This window comes from Bidens hawaiensis, unplaced genomic scaffold, assembly GCF_021521415.1.
Source record: "Bidens hawaiensis isolate Kalapana, Puna unplaced genomic scaffold, B.hawaiensis_p1.1 tig00041875_1, whole genome shotgun sequence".
Taxonomy (NCBI): Eukaryota; Viridiplantae; Streptophyta; class Magnoliopsida; order Asterales; family Asteraceae; genus Bidens; species Bidens hawaiensis.
The window spans coordinates 119,170-137,667 of NW_027497426.1; the positions used below are offsets into that span (position 1 = coordinate 119,170).

The 18,498-nt window shown below is 36.2% G+C and overlaps 1 pseudogene across 1 annotated transcript; it reads left to right on the forward strand.

The window, feature by feature from the left end:
- The first annotated feature begins 238 nt into the window (after positions 1 to 238).
- LOC143593284 (bifunctional TH2 protein, mitochondrial-like) lies at positions 239 to 3,891 on the forward strand (annotated as a pseudogene). Its single transcript, XR_013146077.1, has 4 exons — positions 239 to 589; positions 1,746 to 2,154; positions 2,265 to 2,532; positions 3,268 to 3,891. The product of XR_013146077.1 is annotated as a bifunctional TH2 protein, mitochondrial-like (transcript).
- Positions 3,892 to 18,498: the final 14,607 nt, after the last annotated feature.

Genomic DNA, 18,498 nt, shown 5'->3' on the forward strand with positions numbered 1-18,498 from the left:
TGCTGGATTATACTTAGGGGGTGTTTGAGATTCTTTATTTTACATCCTTATAACTTTTTATTAAGTTAATAAGTTACAAAAGTGTAACTTATGGAACTTTTCCTCTCATATCAAAAGCAATCCCAAACACCTTATTCTTTTTAATAAAGTTAATAAGTTATAAGTTAATGAAAATAAGCAATCCCAAACACCCCTAATCTTGTACATGTGATGGAAGGAACATTATCTTAGGGTATATGTCTTAATTTTCCTTTTCCCTATTGTTGAATAATACACAACTATTTGACACATCATCTAGGAATGGGGCCTTGACGCGTCCAAACAAACTCTACCGAACTCCGCAACTATAAAGTACACTGACTTCTTGTTGGCAACAGCTTCTGGGAAGATTGAAGGATTAAAAAGCCCCGAAAACATCACAGCTCCTTTTGAAAAAACAAAAGTTGCAGCATATACTATTAGTGCAATGGTCCCTTGCATGAGGCTTTATGCTTTTATTGGCCAAAAGCTCCAGTCGTTGGTCTATATTAATGGAAATTTTCATCCATACAAGAAATGGATCGATAATTATTCGTGTGAAGCTTTTCAGGTCTCCATTAATCTTTTGTTAATATTTCTTTCTCTTTTATGTAGAGATTGCATTTTGGTAACGTGTTAAAATAAGGTAAGGTGAAAAATAGTTAAATTTCTCACATAATCAATTAGTGTGTTAATTGTTATTATTAAAATTATTTAGTCTAGCAAGAATTTTAGTTGTTGAATGGAATACACTTTGTGCAACTTTTGGCCTGTATGATTCATTTCCATTTTAGCTATTCACTTTATTGACCCGTTAAAGATAGATAGATCATTATTTTATTCCGGCCCACAAATTGTTTATAAACGGTTAGGGTGTTTAACTGTTAATCAAATTTATGTTTCTGAATAAAATACACTTTGTGCAACTTTTGACCTGTTTGACTCATTTCCTTTTTATCTATTTCCCCGTTTGAACCATTAAAGATAAATCATTACTTGACCCGGCCTACTAATTGTTTATAATTTTTTTATAAATGTTTACAAAAATTACTCTGTTAATTGTCATTAGTAAAACTATTTTAGTTCAGCACTTCATCAACGATTTAAGTTATTGAATGAAATACACATTGTGCAATTTCAACCCGTTTGGCTCATTTCTATATTAGGTATTCACTTATTTGACCTGTTGGTTATAAATCATTACTTGATCCACCCACTAACTGTTTAAAAAGTTTTTATAAATTGTTTATAAACAATTAGTCTGTAAATTGTTATTAGTAAAGTTATTTTTGTTCAGCAAGAATTGAAGTTTTCGAATGAAACACACTTTACGCAACTTTCGACCCGTTAGAGATTATTCATCATTTGACCAGGCCCGTTTACAACCAAATTTATCGAAATTGCAACCTCTTCTTTCTGTTGTACTCCCTCCGTCCCATTATAAGTGTCCTGGTTTGAATTTTCAAGTCTTTCTTTTGCAACCTTGACTGTAAATATTTTTGTTCGTGTCATATAATACTTGATGAAAATTATATCAATGTAAAATACATTTAAAACCCAATCCATTCATATATTTTACATCAAGTATTATATAACACAAACAAAAATATTGTCGGTCAAAGTTAAACAAGAAAGGCTTGAAAAATCAAATTAGGACACTTATAATGGGACGGAGGGAGTAACACATTGTATGGCTCGGGCTCATTGACATTTCTTATACTATTAAGGCGGCAGCTCTTCAGACCGAAGACTTGCTGGACAAGTTAAGTATCACTTTGACGGGTGAAGAACTTAATATCATGCAAAAACTTTACCTTGAAGCAATTAAACTCGAGAAGGAGTTCTTTTTAGCCCAACCCATTAGTCAACAAATCATTGTTCCATTATCAAACGAGCATAATCTCGCTACAATTTTTTCTGATTTTGATTTGACGTGCACGGTAGTTGATTCTTGTACCGTTTTGGTCGACATTGCTATGGCTACGTCACCAAATTCGGGTCAAACCCTACCTGAAAGTCAAAGTCAATGTACCAACATGCCATTGACCAAATTGAAAACGACATGGGATGCATTAGTTAAGCAATATGCAGAACAATATGAACATTTAATGGAAAGTATGTTGGCAAATCAGAAAGGTACTTGTTAAACATGAGCAATGCATTCAAAGAACATGAATAATTTGTATAATTTTATTTATTTGTATCTTTTTTGTTTATTTATTTATTTTTTTGTTTTAATTAAACAGTGGAGAAATTTGACTATGAGGGGCTACAAGGAGCACTTGGAACGGCTATCGGATTTTGAGAAAAGGGCGAATACAAGAGTGATTGAATCTAAGATACTCAGCGGTTTGAATATTGATGATATTAAACGCACGGGTGAACATGTTGTTCTTCAAGAAGGTTGCGTTGATTTCTTTAAGAGTGTTACAAACACCCAAAATTTGGATGCAAGTGTTCATGTTGTGTCTTATTGCTGGTGTGCTGATCTTATTAGGTCTGCATTTGAATCAGGTAATACTTTAATTGCTGATAGTCCATCAAGCAATATGCTTTTCATATTGTTCAATCTGATGCCGATAACATTAACTGCGGTATTAAATGGTTCGTGTTTGCGGGTTTGTGCATCAAACCGACAGAAACCCGAAAATTGTGTCAGACACATGAACCCTGAACATGACACAACTCACAAGTTTTCACGATTGACACGAAAAAAGACTTGTTTAACCTGATACAAAAATATATAAAGTAAGTAGTACTATAAAGTTGTATACTAATTTCGGTTTTATCTTTTTAATTTAACATGAAATACCCATTGAGTTTAAGTTAATAAATTACATTTTTTTAAACGGGTCAATCTGTAAACCCACCATGTTGATCCTAACACGACACGGGTTTTCAAGGTTCACACGACAAAGACCTTTTTACCCAGAAATTATTTAGTTATTTATTTTTCTAAATTACTCTAAAATTGTACATTTACAACCAAAATTACTAACATATAGAAATTAATTACATTTAAAGTACATGTATGTTCAGTTCTAGTTAAAAAATAAACGCATTTAAAAAAATAAAAAATAAACATGTCAACCAGCGAACCCACCACGATGACACGGACACAACTCGTTTAGCTAAACGTAAGATTGACCCGAACCCGTTTATAAAAAATTCTAACCCGTGTATTTATTGTTAGGTTTATGTTTATGAAGTTTTTTTAAGATATTTAATAACAAATGTATCATGTTTCAGAGGGTGTACACAATCTACAACTACATGCAAACGAGTTTATCTACGAACACCTTCTATCGACCGGTGAAATAATGAGAAAAGTAGAGTCCCCTCTCGACAAGCTTCAGGTTTTCAGCAACGTTTTGAAAGAACATGATCGATGTAACCAAACAAATATAACCGTCTACATTGGAGATTCAGTTGGTGACTTGCTTTGTCTTGTAGAAGCCGACATAGGCATTGTGATTGGTTCAAGCTCGAGTCTTAGAAAACTCGGGGACCATTTTGGTGTTTCTTTTGTGCCATTGGGGCTCGGGTTAGTCATGAAACAAAGAGAGCATGCAGAAGGCAGTGGTTTTAGTTGGAATCGGCAATCGGGTGTTGTTTATATAGTTTCTAGTTGGACTGAAATACGTTCTTTGATTGTTGGTTCTTGAAAATCATGTATTAATGTTAGTTTTAGGATATAAAGTTAACATATGTTTGTGAGTTAGGACTTACGAGACCTACACATTTTAATTTACAGTTATGACTACATTGTTGGTTTTAGTAATTTGTTCACTCATTTTTACTTGTATTTACTAGTCAACTGTGTATGCATGTGTATGCGCGCGTGTTGATAAATGTAACATGTTTTTGTGTTTAGCATGACATTATCAGCACACAATTTTGTTTTTCATCAACGAGATCTGACGGTTAAAAGGGGGGCTCTCATGGATGAATTACATTATACTTAACCAGTTTTGTCACTATTGCAACTTACGCTCAAAAAGTTATTTTTTTCTTAAATTGATGAAGATGAATGGTGGTGGGCAGCTTTAGGGCCGTCAAGAAAATCATTCAGAATTTTTGGGTCAATGGCCCCTAAGTTTTAAATTATTATTTGTGTTTAAAGTTTTAAATGAGCTTAAATAGGTAAATGGTTTATAACATTGGCTTAATTGTAACTTTTTCCTATTTTAAAATGCTTTAAAGTTAAAACTGAGTTGTTGTGATTGTTGGTTATCCTAAATCATACAATCTTTTTTTTAATATACGTATAACATTTTTTAAATAATTACAAGCCTCACTGGGAGATCGAGTCTGATATTGTCGCCCACCCCGCGCCTCCACAAGGCCGGCCCTGGGTGGCTTAGACTATAATGTTGTCAGTGGTGCAACAATAGTCAATGGTGCGATAATGTTGTAGTAGTGGCTGGTGTTAGGGATTTCCAAAATGAAGAGAGGAAGATGATGAGTAATATAGTGTTTATATTTATTTAGTTTTGTATAGGGAAAGTATAAGTTGAAAACTTGGTTGACTTGATAAAACTTTGGAAAATTGATGTGTCTCTAATTCTAAGCATGTCACATCTCGACTTTTGTTATTTTAATTCAACAATTAAAAAGGGCATTTTGGTCCTTTGCTTAAATCATATTTTATTATTTTTATGTGTTAGATTTCAATCCCTTTTTTATCTTTTTTAGTTTGTCACGTAGTGGCCAATTAATATAACTTTTTATTATTATTTTAAAATAAAATCCATATTTATTTAGTTAATTTATCCTTTTCTGACCCAAAATTTACATTTTCTTTCAAAATTCTTCATGTAACCCAAAATCCATATTCAAATTACATTTTGCAAACTAAAAGATATGGTAATTTTGCACACCATCGCTAATGTCCTCCCGTAACCCGCACGACCACCATCGTTGTCTCATTTCTCGTCTCCGACATACCTTCGGCAATCAGCGCCACCACCTTCGCTAAATCTGTCATAATGCAGTTCAAGTACCAACCACATCACGTGCTACAAGACAACAATTAGTGGTGGGCAGAGGTGGATTTAGCTAAAACCTTGGGTTATTTTTCGATTGACAAATTAAAAAAAGAAAAAGGAAAGAAAATGATAATTTGTAAAAAAAAAAGATAAATATTAATTATTTATTTGTCGTGCCCTTGTGCTTTTTAGAAGATTTTCTTTATCCATGGACTATTGAGTCTTAACTTAGTAGATTATAATAATTATGTAAAAAGAAAAAAGGCAAGAAAGATGGTTTTAATTTGATTAATTTCTGAAAAGACTTATAGTACTATTTCATATCAACACTCTTACACATTTTTTGAGTTTTCAACATATGATTTTGCAACTTATTAAATTGTTGATATTTTGTATTAACTTAGTAAAATAGTGAATTAATTTGATGAATATCAATCAATATGAACTTTCTAGTATCATACGATCATATCATGTGCTTTTAATGCATACCAGTTTTGATAATAATATGTTATAATTGTTACATACTTTTTATAGAAATATTTGAAATGGGCTTACATATGTTTTTAGTTTACTTCTCTATTCTACAACTACATTGGCAATTAGGTAGACGTTGGCAGCCTCTTTTTTCCGGGATTTTTTTAGAGTGACTAGAGATTAGAGAAGATATGTTTTTTTCAGAATGGATTGTGCATTTATTAGCTCACACAAAAATTCAAAAACCAATTTTAGGGTTGTTATTATAATATGTAAAATGTTTGTAAAACATATGTTTATTTAGGAATGTATGTAAGATGTTCGAAAAACATATTCAAAAAGCATATTTTTAATTGGAAATATTGAATTAATCCGTGTATAACGAGGCTGTCAACATTTATAATATGTAAAATGTTCATAAAACACATGTTTGTAAAACATATGTTATTATTATTACTCTTTATTATAATAGGTTGTTATTATCCTAATGTAAAATGCTTCGTAAAACATATGTTTTTCAAACATACGTTCGAAAAATGTTCAAAAAAGTAAAATACTAAAAAGCAAGAGAGAGAACGATATAAGAGAAATAAATAGACATGACTCATAACTTAGTAAGAAATTAAATATTACAATATTTCAACATGTAACAATAAATAAAAAGTTACATAATAACAATTATGTACTCTACTTCAAATGTTAAACATTAAAAAAAATATATAAATAATCTCGGCCTCATAAATACAAATATTACAAATGGTTCATCTCGACCTCATAATACAAATATTAGAAAAATATAAAAGCAAATAATAAACTCAAAAAATAAAGTACAATAATATTTAAAAAAAATCCATAACTAAGTGGCTAGAAACTAAAATAAAAAATATTCAAATAAACCTTTATACATCGACATAGACATTGAGAAGAAATCAAACACCAAAATATGACCACAATCGTAGTTGATTTCCAGCAAGTGCTTCCTTTCATGATGGATTTCCCGACAAGTAAACATAACTAACACCTTCTTCGTGTTGAAGCTTCCAATATTCACCTCGTCATGTTCTTTTAAAACAGAAATTGGCCGAAATCGAACTCCTTTTAACAATAAAGAAGAACATATAGAACATCATTACTCTTTTTCATATTTGTAAACAATCGGGTATGTTTCTTTGAATGGTAAAGTATGGAGAGAGAGAGAAATCTTGGTAAAGTAAGAAGAAAAAGTGAATAAATGTTGATATTAAGAGATACAGTGGAGAGAGAAAATACCCAGTCATTGATATTAATTTGAAACAGTAAGATAATTGTTTTTAAACCAAAAATTCAAATTGTGTACCGATAAAGAAGTTGTTGTCAGATTTGGTGATGGAGACATAAAGTAAGGGTATATTATTTTATTAACTTACCCTTTATGTACTTCATTGCATTAAAATAATAGAATTTAAATTCAGATTTTTTTTGAATTATTCCTTACCATTTAAGCTTTTAGATCAATGGTTAGATTTGAGTTTAAGTGTTTTCACGACTCGACTAGGTTTTTATTTAACCAAACCGGTTTTGTATATTTATTTACTTAGAGCATTCTAACCTAGTCCCTAAAAATATGTGAGGGAAATTGATAAATTATGGTATGTTTATAAGTGGTCGTGAGTATATGAGAGAGAAAATTTTATACATGAAAGTTAAATCTGAGGTTTCACTGTTCATACCGTATAATATTTTAATATTTTCTGAAAATGGTTGTGAGTGAAAAAGAGAGAAATAATAATGATAAGAGTATAAAAATATATTATTTAATTGAAAATAGGAAAGAAAGTATAATGATTTTTAGTGTAATTATATGATATATCTATACTATATATAATACACCAAACAGGGGCAAATTAAGACACTCATTTTTAAGTAATTTACAACCTTAAAGCATTAGGTACACCTTATATAACATGTAAGAAAGGGACAAACTTGTCAATTAGAAAATATGTCTTGAAATAGTTACAATATTGTCCCCTCAACTTTAAGCAACTTTTGTAAATTTAAGAAATAGTTACTACTTTGAACCTTTATCTTTTCCTATATATTCATTCTAATTCTAATTGTAAATAACTTCCCACCAACGATTTTTCAACGTCTATACTTTTTCATACGTTAATATTTTTTATAAAAAAATACACCAAAAAATGAGCATTTTATTGTCTTTAATTTGGGTATGATATTGCTACAATTTTTTCAAATAAAAAAAATTAACACGTTACGTATGAGTGTTCACAATTCGATTTTAACGGTTTCTAAGTTATACCGTGTCACACCCCAAACCGCGACCTAGGCATATGACACATATGTTGGTACCACATTTGTAAATATATCAGAGTTACGTTTTAAAGCGGAAGTCTTTAGAAAAGACGGGATTTAAAAGTTCCCGTTTAATATTTTAAGGATTACTTGTTTTAATTACAAAACCACCATTCATGTTATATTAAGTTCAACAAAAAGATCGGAGCCATTGGATATCTTGAGCACTTCGTCATCCCAAGCTCTAACCTTGATCACCTGCAAAATGTTTAGAAAATACGTCAGCAACGCATGCTGGTGAATAGCTGACGTTAAAAATATTTTCTTTTACTGGATCACCCCTTGAGACTACGTAGGTCTCGGCCTATCGTGGCTTAGGAATAACCAAGTTTAAACAACACAATTTATAAACTCGAGTCTCTACATTAAATACCCCAACAACGTTCGACATAGTTATGTGGCTCGTATGTATACACATGGTCATTAACTCCCCGCAGGAAAGCATCAATATAACCAGGTGTGGTGTGCCCACCACATATGTAAGGATCCAAACAAACGTATACTACAGCCTGAGGGCTAGGCTTATACTCTTGTTTATAAATGTTTTAGAGACACGTAGTCTCATGTAAACCTTTTCATTTAACACATTTGACTCGTTTGAAAACAAGTTTGTAAAGTTTGGGGCGTATTCACCTTTTTGAGTTGGATCTGCTTCAATACACCATCCGATGGTCTTTCCCGTTGCTACCTCGCACCTATAGTACGAGTATAACCTTTTGTTAGTCGGATATACAATCCGGCTTAAAACCTTTAGTCTTTTATAATCTTTATCTCGATTATATTTTCTTTTGTGCACCTTTAGTTCAAATCTTTTTTTCTTTACTTTAAAACCTTTAGTTAAAAAGTATTTTTTTCTTTTATAAATATAAACCTATAGTTTATTTTCTTTAAACCCTACGTTTCTTCTTCATTAAGAAACGTATTCTTTTCTTCTCTTTATTATTTAAGAATAATTATTATTACTTAAATAATACTCGATAACAAAGAATCATATAATATAATCACATTGATATTATATATATATATATATATATATATTCATAATTCTATCTTTTTTTTTCTTTGTTATATTTTCTTTTATTTATCGAGGGATCGAGTATAACCTCGAGTTAGGGTTTTAAGCCTTTGTGATATTTTATCATTATTTATTTGCGCATTACGCCTAACATTGTTGGCTTATGAAACCCTACACACTCGAGCAGCACCCCAACGCCGCTTCGCCTTCTTTTTCTTCTTGATCAAAACACCTTTCCTTTGACACTCTTTTCTTGGCACGCAAAACGATGCACACCAACACTTCTCCACACGTCAACACGCTTTACAAGGCCGGTCGTCAGGGCGTCGGGATGGCAATACCTTCTTCGATGGAACGTCGTTGGTATGTGGCACGAATATCGAGGAACGTCGGTATATTGGCACAGTTTACAAGGAATTTTGGCACGAAAATCGAGGTAGTTCGAAGGTACGATTCTCGGGTTATAGAGAGATGTTAGAGAGATAGAGGAGTGTGAATTTTTGGTGTGGAAATGATCAAACCCGAGCTTATTATTTATAGACAATTCCAGGAGAGGCATCGCGATATGCGATGGCCTTTGACAAGCCCGTCGCGTATCGCGACGTAGCTTGGCCCAGTCACCTTCTAGACCTGCCACGTGGCGCCACATGGTAGGCATTGTGCCACGTGTTGACACGTGACGGACGTGTCGCCACGTGGAGGACGTTGTGCCACGTGTGGACACGTGGCACGCCACGTGCCTTGCCTGTCAGACAACCTATCGCGATACGCGATGGGTTTCTCTTCTGATCTATCGCGTATCGCGATGGGTCGGAAAACCAGAAATTTCATTGTAACCCCAAGGTTTAGAATTTTGACATTTTTGGTCCTTTGACTTTGGAAACTTGGTATTTTGAACCCGAAACTTTCACAATGTTACATGCCGTAAGCCAAACTGTTGGTTCGATTTTATATTATTGAGAACCGAAATTGAACCGTAGAAACTTTATACTGAATCGTTACTAATGGTTTTGGTTTCACGCATTGAGCTTCAATAATAAGTTTACCGTCTGGCCTAGTTTTATATGGCTAGTTTTCTGTATAAACCATAAAACAAACCGTTTGCTATGGTTTAAATATTCGGAAACCAGCTGACCAAAAGTGATGATTGGTTCAAACGTTTTCAAGGTTTCAAACGAACCTTGAAGATCCACAATTATTACATAATTACTATTATTTTTGTTCCCCGCCACATCACGCTGACACCCGTTTAACATATGGTAGGAAATGTTTAGAAAAACATAAATGGACGTCGATGGGTTAGAAATGATAAATAAATAATTAAAAACGAAGAAGACAAAATTTCCCTAGAGTCATCGTTGAAAACGGACATAGTTTACGATTGAACAACATTAGAACCAATTGGGAAACCCGAATGCCCGAATGCAAAATAATTATATATATAAAAAAGATTTTGGACAAAAGTTATTAACCAAAGTACCAAACCACAAACCTCATGAGCTATTTTTACATTTTACTTTAACATTGTAAGGCCCCGTTACCGGTGTCCTACTTTGGACGTTGGATTTACTCATAAACACAGTTCATACTATCAGAGTTAATAAGAACATTCGCGGAATATTAAAACATTCAAACCATTACATTACATGACCATTAATCCTTGTCTTAACGAGCATTTCAATTATTTAAACATAAAGCATTGTCTTTTACTGGCGCATCACTTTGAACGTTGGATTTACTCATAAACATAGTTCTAAATATCATAGTTAATTAAAACTTTACGCGGAATATTAAAACTTTCATAAAACATATTACCTAACTTTCAAATCTTGTCTTAACAAACATTCATAGACATTAAAAAACAAAACATAGTCTTTAAAACATAATGACATTTATTTGAGATGCCAGTATATTCAATTCCATGCCATGTGTCCACATCAAGCGAGCTACCTCATCCTACTCACCTGCGTGCATACTAAAGGTCAGCTACACTGAGTGAGTTCTAGTTAATCAATTAATTTACATTTCATACACATATACTTACCTGAAGGTACGCATTACATACTTAACCTTGTTCATCATTCTTCCATATACATTCACAACTAACCTTTCATTATAAAGAGCATTACGCCCTACATATCTCGGATATTATTAGGGTCCGGTGCCCTACATCCTCGGACATTGTTAGGGTCCAGTCTCCCTTCTTCCTCGGATATTATTTGGGCCCGGTACCCTCCATCCTCGGATATTATTAGGGCCCGGTACCATCCATCCTCGGATATTATTAGGGTCCGGTCTCCCTTCTTACCAACTATCATGCCATACCTTTCTATATATATAATATAGATTTCATATGTACATACATCATTCGTTCATCATATACAACAATCATATCATAAAACCATTACCTGGCAACATATGCAATATCCGAAGATCATTCAGGCACCTACAAGCATTCATTCATGCTTAAATCATATAAGGCATACACTTACCACTTAAGGTAAGTGTATTAACTAATCACATCGAGTATGCACACAGCCCCGAAAACATAACAAGGAATGGGGCTAGAAACTCACCTGAACTCGGTTACATTCACCGTTAATGGCTATCCATTTCTTTAGCTGTGCGTGACTAACTGTATAACAATTACACGTATCAATTAACTATCACTACCCATATTGTATTTCTAGTTTAGTTATAACCCTCAACGAACGGGGGTCCGGGCAGCGCCCCTGGCAGCAGGGTTCTAGGGGGCGGCAGACCCTAGTAGGGTCCAAGGGGCAGAGCCCCTGGCTGGGGTTGAGCTGCCAGGTCAGCTTGGAAAAATTTTATTTCCATTAACTGTAACACATTTTTCATTAGAATTCTTAATTATTATTTTATTTGCTAACTCATAAAGTTCGAGGGCTTCTTTGTAATTAATCCATTTTATCTATGTCCAGGGACCTTTCTGTCATTCTCTCAAAGTTTAATTTTGTATCCAGTTCCTTAACGAACGGGTCTCATTCGTTACTTCTTGACGAATAGACTTTATACCGAACTGAACCTTTATAACGAACTGATCCTTATAATGAACTGGTCTGTATAACGAATTGAACCTTTATAACGAACTGAACCTTATAACGAACTGGGGGTTCATTCGTCAGTTCTCCGTTAACGAATTACTTAACGAATGGCTTAACGAATTAAAGCTTATTCGTTACTTTTTCTTAATGAAGGCGCATAACGAATTACTGTTAATTCATTATTCCTCCGTTTACGAATTAGGGTTAGGTCAGAGAATGTTAGAAACATTCTCTGACATCCTTAACCCCGTACGCTGTTTTCCGGCGCCGTCATCGTCGAAAAACCGGGATCTTGTCGGAAAAGCGAGATCTCACTCGTTTTTCACCATTTTTCGTCCCGTTTGATCCATATATGAGCTAGGCTAACCCCCTAAGCTCATATTTTGATCGGTTTATACCCGATTCCATCCGGATCTCATGACTTTAACGGTTTAGGGTGTCGGATCGTCGTTTCGCGACTAGGTCTAACGGGTTTGGATCCATACAATATCATATTATCATTACCTCGGGTCGAGAATCGATTCTTCTCCTTGGTTTCGGTTAGAGAAATAGAGAGATGAGAAAGAGCTTAAGTGTGTGTTTTTGATGATGTATGGAATGGGTGGAAATGGATGGATTATGGGTAAGGTTTTTATATCATGGGTCATGGGATTAAGCCCATGGTCTTTCTCCCTTCTTTATTAACCCAAGTCCATTACCCATACTAATTAACCCAACACAAGCCCGAATCATAATAACTCATATTTTATTTTATTAACCGAAACAAGAAAACAAGATGTTTTAAGTCTTCCCTCCTTAAAGAGGTTTTGTCCCCGAAACCTAACTATTACATAAACAAATTCGGGTAAAACTTGCACATCTCTTCTTCAACTTCCCAAGTGGCATCCGATCGCTTGCGATGCCTCCATATCACTTTCACCAATGGGATAACTTTATGACGAAGCTGCTTTTCCTTACGATCAACGATCTCTACTGGCTGTTTGATATAGTTTAACTGTTCATCAACCTCAATGTCTACTAATGGCACATGCGATGTGTCATCAGCTAGGCATTTTCTCAAGTGGGAATCATGAAAAGTAGAGTGGATCCCTTTTAACTCTTCAGGCAATTCTAGCTTGTAAGCCACTTCACCCACACGATCAACAATCTTAAACGGTCCAATGTACTTTGGAATCAACTTCCCTCTCTTCCTAAAACAGATAATTCCTTTCCAAGGTGAGACCTTGAGCATCACATTGTCACTAACGTTAAACTCAATTGGTCGTCGCCGCTTATCAGCATACGACTTCTGTCGGTCTTGAGCAGCTTTCATTCTTGCCTTGATCTGATCGAACCTTGTCGAGGTTTCTTGAACATTTTCTAAACTTCCCATCTCTTTCTAACCAATCTCTCCCCAACATACTGGGGTTCTACATCGTCTACCATAAAGCATATCAAATGGTGTAATACCAATACTTGAATGGTAGCTGTTGTTATAGGAGAACTCTGCCAGATGCAGATGATCATCCCAACTTCCTCCAAAGTCTAAAACACTAGCACGTAGCATATCCTCAAAGGTTTGGATCATCCTTTCAGACTGTCCATCTGTTTGAGGATGATACGCCGTACTGATGTTCAATCTCGTTCCCATAGCTTCATGGAACTTCTTCCAAAACCTCGAAGTAAAACGAGTATCTCTATCAGATACAATAGACAGTGGCACTCCATGCTTAGTCAAAACCTCTTTGATGAACAAACTTGATAACGTTTCTGACGAGATGGCCTCTCATATAGGTAGAAAGTGAGCACTTTTGGTCAAACGATCCACTATCACCCAAATGGTGTCATGATGCTTAGCTGTACGAGGTAGCTTAGTTATGAAATACATGGTGATGTGTTCCCATTTCCATTTAGGTATCTCCAAAAGTTGCATCTTTCCATAAGGCTTCTGATGTTCAGCTTTGACTTGTATACAAGTTAAGCACTTACTGACATAATCTACCACATTATTCTTTATACCCGGCCACCAATAGTCTCTCTTCAAGTCTTGGTACATCTTATTGGATCTTGGATGGATCGAATACCTTGACTTATGAGCTTCATCTAAGATTCTACCTCTAAGACCTCCATGATGTGGAATCCACATACGGTCAAATATAGTCTTAACACCGTGCGTGATTTCCCTCAACTCGTCCTGCTGACCGAAAATCCTTTCCTTCTTCACTAGCCCTTCATCTACCAGCACCTCTGATTGCACTTTGATGACTTCTTCAAAAAGACTTGAATTCATAATCAATTGGTATGACTTCACTTTTGCAATGACTTCTTCATTCTTACGGCTTAGCGCATCGGCGACCACGTTAGCTTTACCAGGGTAGTACTTAATATCACAGTCGTAATCCTTTATCAACTCTAACCATATTCTCTGCCTCATGTTCAGCTATTTCTGTTCGAAGAAGTACTTTAAACTTTTATGATGTGTGTAAATGGTACACTTAGTACCATACAAATAATGTCTCCATATATTGAGAGCATGCACTACTGCTGCTAGCTCTAAGTCATGCGTTAGATAAGTACTCTCATGCACTTTCAACTGTCTAGACGCATAAGCTATCACTTTTCCTCGTTGCATCAACACGCAACCTAACCCACGATACGAAGCATCGGTACAAACAACGAGATCCTCGTCACCATCGGGTAAAGCAAGGATTGGAGCTTGCGTGAGTCTTCTCTTTAGTTCCTCAAAAGCTTCTTCTTAAAACTTACCCCAACTGAATACTAGTGACTTTTGGGTCATACCGGTCAACGGTGCAGCTATCTTGGAGAAACCTTCGATGAATCTCCTGTAATAGCCAGCCAACCCTAAAAAGCTTCGTATATCGGCCCGGTTCTGCGGAGTCTTCCAATTTGTTATCGCCTCAATCGTAGCTAGGTCCACGGTAATACCTTCAGGATTAATCACGTGACCTAGGAATTGCACTTCTCATAACCAGAAAGCGCACTTCAAAAATTTAGCGTACAACTTTTCTTTCTTCAGAGTCTCCAATACCTCTCTCAGATGCTCATCATGATCCGACTCGTTCTTTGAATAGATCAATATATCGTCAATGAAACAATAAATGACTTATCCAACATCGGTCGACACACCCTATTCATCATGTCCATAAACGCTGCAGGAGCATTCGTTAGACCAAATGACATCAACAAGAACTCGTAGTGTCCATATCGCATCCGAAACGCTGTCTTAGGGATGTCTGACTCTTTCACTTTCAATTGATGATAGCCTGATATGAGATCTATTTGTGAGAACCAACTTAAACCTTGCAGTTGGTCAAACAGATCATCAATCCTTGGCAAAGGATATATATTATTAATCGTAAGCTTGTTCAACTTGCGACAGTCTATGCACATTCTCATACTTCCATCCTTCTTCTTTACGAACAACACCGACGCACCCCACGGGGAAACAGTTGTCCTTATAAAACCTTTGTCGAGGAGTTCTTGCAGTTGAGATATCAGTTCCTTCATCTCGGGCGGTGCTAGTCGGTAAGGCGCTTTTGCGACAGGCTGGGCTCCTGGTACTAAATCTATCTGAAATTCTATCTCACGCTCTGGTGGCAACCTCGGAAGATCCTCAGGGAATACTTATGGGTAGTCGCGCATGATAGGAACATCTTTTATTTCTTTCGTCTTGGCCATAGCGTTGACAACATATGCTAGGTAGGCACCACAACCTCGATTTAACAAACCCTCGATTTTTATCATCGAAATGACATTAAGCCCAGAACTTTCCTTATCACCATAAACCGTCACCGCACTACCATCTAAGGACTTTAACCTTATTGTCCTACTTTTACACACTATTTGAGCTTCATACTCAGACAACCAATCCATTCCCAAAACCACATCGACCCTTCTAAAGTCATAAGATACAAAGTAACAGGGAATTCATGTCCCTCAACTCTATCTTATATTCCTTAACCATTTTCAATATTTTAACCGAGGTGTCACTAGGTTTCTACTATAAAAGTTTCAGACACTCGACAATATTTCATTTTAGCTAGTTTACTAAATGGTGTGGCTACAAAAATTTTGTTGGCACCTAAATTAAATAATACTGAAGCGGAAGTACCGTTTACTAGAAACGTACATGTCACAACATCAGGAATTTGTTTGGCTTGTTCTTGAGTCAGCATGTAGGTTCTAGTCCTCGGCCTAGCTTGTTCTGTATCCTTTTTCCCACTTCCTCGAGTTTCACCCTCAGTGCATTCCCTCGCCATATGACCCGTCTTACCACATTTGTAGCATGCGGGTTTCGCATTGCATTCGTTAGCATAGTGTCCCATCTTCCCACACTTATAGAAGACATTTGTCCCAAGTCTGCACTCTCCACCATGATCCTTTCCACTTTTGTGACACACATTCGAACCAGTACCCCACTTGCACTCGCCACAGAGCACCTTTCCACAGGTCTTGAATGTCTTTCTCTCCCACACCTTCTGCTTCTTGTCCTTAGTGTTCCATAACTGAGTACCTGATCGCTTGACATGAGCGAGCCATTTCTTATCCTTCTTTTCTTCCGCCACCACATCATCCGCCAACAAGTCATCGTAAACCATTTCTAGGAGCCCTAAAGTAGAATCAAAGATACCAGGTCTACTAGCCATGACCAAGACGCGAACATTCTGCAGCAGTCCCCTAATGTAACACTCGATCCGCTTGGCCTCAGTGTTCACCATGTCTGGCACCAACCTTGACATGCATTTGAATTTAGTGGTGTATTCGCGGTGTGTCATCTTACCCGCCTTCAGACTCAAGAACTTAATTTCAACCCTTTCAACCTCCGCATCCGCACAAAACCTCTTCATCACCAATTCCTTCAGATCATCCCACCTCATAGCTTTGATCTCCTCTCGGTTCTTCCTCTGTTCAACAGATTCCCACCAGTACATGGCTTCATCACCAAATGATTGGGTGGCATAACCGACAGCTTGATCAGGATGCCACTCGCTAATTTGAATAACCTTATCCATTCCGGTTATCCATTGGAGAGTATCGATTACGTCCCCTAAACTAGTAAGCTTTGGCGGGTCGCAACCTTTGAACGACTTGTAGTTACACCCACCTCGGCCTCGCTTCCTATCATCAACCTTCACAGATCGAACTTCGGTCGAGTCACCATTCTCTCCCTCACCACCTTTCTTACCATTCTCTCCTGATCTCTCAGTAATTCTTGTATGACTTTCAGCAGACTTTTTAGGATTTAAGTTCTTCACGGCAGCTGTTACAGCTTGAGCAATAACAGCTTGAACAACAGGGTCAAATTGATACCCTTCGTTGTTGCTCAGATTTCGGTCAACTGCACTTCTTTCCTCCCCGGTGTTAGTGGTTGTTCTTACAGAAGGTTCTCGGACAATACGTGGCCTACCGCGACGCCCAGAACGACCTCCTAGACCGACGACCTTTCTTGCTCCAGCCATTCATATTCTATAAGGAAACACAAACGTCATCACTTAAGGAACCATTTAGTACAAGAATAGTAAGGCTAACAGGTAGAACAGTGGCCAGCTTTGATTAGCTGATCACGTTACTCTCCGTGTCCTATACACTTCCCTTTGTGAGTCCACTTGTGTTAGTCCTACTTCTAACAGTTAGACAGTCAAAAAGTTCATATAATCACATACTCCTATCTCTAGCAATTAAGCTAACATTAACACTCGTTATTTAACCATACACTTTACCTTTACTGAGCTTGCTTGAGTGACACATGGCTATCTTGAACTGGCACTTCTTTCCTTTCTTATGTTAATCCCATTCTCTGTTCGAGACTAAGCATGTAGGATGCTTAATTCCCTTGAACTTTGCTCTGATACTAACTTTTAAGACCCCGTTACCGGCACCTCACTTTGAACGTTCGGTTTACTCATAAACACAGTTCTAAATATCAGAGTTAATTAAAACTTTACGTGGAATATTAAAACTTTCATAAAACATATTACATAACTTTCAAATCTTGTCTTAACAAACATTCATAGTTATTTAAAAACAAAACATAGTCTTTAAAACATCATGACATTTCCTTGAGATGCCAGTATCTTCAATTCCATGCCATGTGTCCACATCAGGCGAGCTGCCTCATCCTACTCACCTGCGTGCATACTAAAAGTCAGCTACGCTGAGTGAGTTCTAGTTAATCAATTAATTTACTTTTAATACACATATACTTGCCCGAAGGTACGCATTACATACTTAACCTGTTCATCATTCTTCCATATACATTCATAACTAACGTTTCATTATAAAGAGAATTACGCCCTACATACCTCAGATATTATTAGGGTCCGGTGCCCTACATCCTCGAACATTGTTAGGGTCCGGTCTCCCTTCTTCCTCAGATATATTAGGGCCCGGTACACTCCATCCTCGGATATTAAAGGGGTCCGGTAACCTCCATCCTTGGATATTATTGGGGTCCAGTCTCCCTTCTTACCCACTATCATGCCATACCTCTATATATATATAGTTATAGATTTCATACGTACATACATCATTCGTTCATCATATACAACAATCATATCATCAAACCCCTGGCAGCGGGGGTCCCCGGGGC